Below are 3,234 nucleotides of genomic sequence, written 5' to 3' on the forward strand. Positions count from 1 at the left end.
ATGTCTCAAACCTATTCTTAAACAATCTTCTTCATTCAGGTGGGATAGACTCAAGCTTGTACTTGGTTCATATGGATTTGCTTTAATCTTCAGCTTCAATTTTAACTTTCACAAGTGTAATTAATTGCTGATCTGTTCCACAGCCAGCAACTGACCTAATTCTGATTTCTGAAATTTTCTCCAAAGGTTTTATCCACATATGTAGACAGTATGATTCCTGTGCAGCCCATCGGATGAATACCATGTATAAATAGTCTTTTTTTTATTTATTAAAAATGTTATTTAATATGAATGAATCATTGAAGGTGAAAATTCTATCATTTATTCTTCAACTACCGTTCATTCCTCATAGGAATTGGTTATGTTCTGGTTCCATTAAAACAGGAAATTGAGTGATTTTGAATATGGAAAAGTTGACAAGAATACAATAACCACATTCCAATACAAAGTGGGCACCAAAATAACCCCTCTGACAGCTGATGCCTATGTTTCTATCTTGCCACAAACAGCCACAACAACCACTGCACTTTACTGAGGTAACCATACAGCAGCACACCCCGTTTCCAAACCAAGAGCAGGAAAAATGATGGTTGCAAACAAGTTAACATACAGGGTGGGAAGGAAGAACTTTGATGTCTTTCCTTTCCCTTTTTTTTAGTTTTTTCTTTTAACCACATATCTGCAGGATCATTCACCTACAGAAGCACAGCTTCGGATCCTAAGACGGAGCTGGAAAAGGACTCCTCACACAAGACCCGGGATGAGCTAGGATGCTCCATCTGGTCAGAATGATCTGAGTACTTCCATAACAAGCACAGCTGAGATTGTATCGTCCAGGACTGGAAGCAGTTCCTTCTGCTGTACATGGCTAGAGCTGACACAATGGCATCTGACAGCAATAAAAGGATACCTTCCCTGTGGAATGGCAGGACAAAGATTCTTTCAACAGAGAATGTTGTAGCTGTTAGGTGCCATCAAGTTGAGTACAATTTATGTTGTTGTTAAGTATAATCGAGTACAACTCCTAGTGACCCTATAAACATGAAACCTGAACCTTCTCCTATCCTGTGTCAACCTCATAATCTCTGACACAGTTGAGCTCTTTGCTGCAGTCACTGTGTCAATCCTCCTGGTTGAGGGTGGTCTTCTTTGCCGTCCCTGCACCTTTCCAAGCATGATGTCCAAGGAATATCCTCTCCTAGCAACTTGCCTAATGTATGAGACAATGCTTTGCCATGCTCGCCTCCAGGCAGCTTTCTGCCTGCACGTTCTCCAAGATCTTTCTGGGTTTTCTTTAGTAGTCCGTAGAATTTTCAGTACTCCTCTCCAACAGCACAATTCAAAGACATACATTATTCTCTGTCATCCTTACTCATTGCCCAACTCTCAGCAGCATAGCAAGTGATTGACGAGACCATGGTCTGTATCAGACATACCTTCGTCCTCAAACTAATGTGACTCCTCCTCAACGACCTTTCAACAGAGGACAAATCTCTACAAGTCAGAGCTGACTCTAGCATGTCTAACCTAAACAAAAGTGACTTGAAGCAGTGGCGTCTCAGTTGAGCCCAAATCTCTGAAATATCACTAGGAAGAGCTGGGTGAAAGATCTCTGTCAACATTGCATTATGACTTTTGGAATTTTATTTTATTTTATTCTACAATTGTTTTTAAATTTTTAAGAAGCTTTAAAAAGTTTAAGTCTCCAAACAGAATGGCTATTATTTCTCTATAACAAGTTTTAATAAAAGCTCACAAAGAGATTAATGTGCATTTTTCTCCACCTCCCTCATTCAATTCCTACTGTAATGTTTGTCTTGTTTCAGTCTGCTAATTGTGTGGGATTCTGTAATGTGTTGCATCGACTTTGGGTACCATAATGTGCCTCATATGTGATAACTAGGTTTTTTACATTTTTTAAATTTTACATTGGTTTGCATACAAAATGCGTATACATTGTTTCTCATTCATTTACATTGTGCTTTACATATTCCTTTATTCACATTATTTTTCAAATTATCATTCCTATACATTGCTTTATAAAATTAACCACCATTCATCAATTCTCACTGTTACTCCATCTTTTCAAGTCCCCACTGAATCCCTTCTAATTCCTTCACCTAAATCACTGCCGTGTTTGTTTTTTTATTTTGTTTTGTTTTGTTTTTAAGCAGAGATCGTTTTTATTGGGATGTCCTTCTAAGTTTTAAGAAAAGGTAAAAGATAAAGTCAAAAGACACATTCCACTAATAGACACCTGGAGGGGGCAAGGGCTAGACATCTCTGCTTGATGCTGTGCGTCTCAGCACGCACGTCACACACTCCTCTCTGGAGGCCACGGCCCGGCCGTCCGCTGGGCCTCACTGCACCTTCTTGAACACTTGCTTGCAGACCACACCTTGCACTCGCATTTCCAAGTGCAGCTCATCGCCTTCGATCCACTGGGTCCAGCCGCGGCCCTCCTTCTCGCCCTTCTGCACGCACTCGAACTTGCCGCTGTCCCAGCTCACCGTGGTCATGCACTTGCGGTCATCTATGCCCGTCACATCCTCTTGGAACTCCTTCCCGACCTGGAAGTCCGGGATGTAGTTCCTGAAAGTGCTCAGGGAGCGGATGATCATAGGGTCGCCCTCCTGCAAGATCTCTTTGTCTGGCTTGAGCAAGGTGGCGATGTTGTGCAAGGCCACGTTCACATCAAGCGCGCGCAGATACTCCTCGAAATTGTCGTTGCTCAGCATCTTCCAGTAGCTGGTGAAATCGACCGGCATCTCGGAGGGCGAACAGGGCCGGATGGCCAGCAGCAGGCAGGGCGGCGCTGGACTGTGCCTGGGCGGCAGCGGCCGAGGCAAGCTGGGTGGTGGGTGGCCTGGAAATGTGCTCCCTCGGGGGCCCGGCCGCTGTGCGGGGCGGCTGCCGGGGTTCCGAGAGCCACTGCCCTGTTTTGAGGAAGCACAGTACTGTTTTGCTGAATCAATATTGTGTAAGGCCAAGTGAGTAACTGCACAGGTTGTGGGAAAGTTCTCATGGGGCTAGGAAGCTTAGGGTTTGCAGCTTCCTTCTCCTCCCTGCAGTCTGTGTGTACTGCAAATAAAAGTGATGTCTAAGATTTCCTCAACTCCTTATGGTTTTGTTTTGGGTTTTTGGGCGTTTTATTTTTGGTTTGTTTTTTCCCAAGTGGCCACTGAATCTGAGTGGCTGACTTTGAGCTGATGACCTTGTTGTTGTTGTTGTTAT

The 3,234-nt window shown here is 43.5% G+C and overlaps 1 pseudogene; it reads right to left on the minus strand.

The window, feature by feature from the left end:
- Positions 1 to 2,360: 2,360 nt before the first annotated feature.
- LOC102863031 lies at positions 2,361 to 3,025 on the minus strand (annotated as a pseudogene).
- Between the last annotated feature and the right edge of the window lie 209 nt (positions 3,026 to 3,234).

The sequence above is a fragment of the Elephantulus edwardii genome, unplaced genomic scaffold, assembly GCF_000299155.1.
Source record: "Elephantulus edwardii isolate Elephantulus edwardi_28Jun2011 unplaced genomic scaffold, EleEdw1.0 scaffold00024, whole genome shotgun sequence".
NCBI classification, from domain to species: Eukaryota; Metazoa; Chordata; class Mammalia; order Macroscelidea; family Macroscelididae; genus Elephantulus; species Elephantulus edwardii.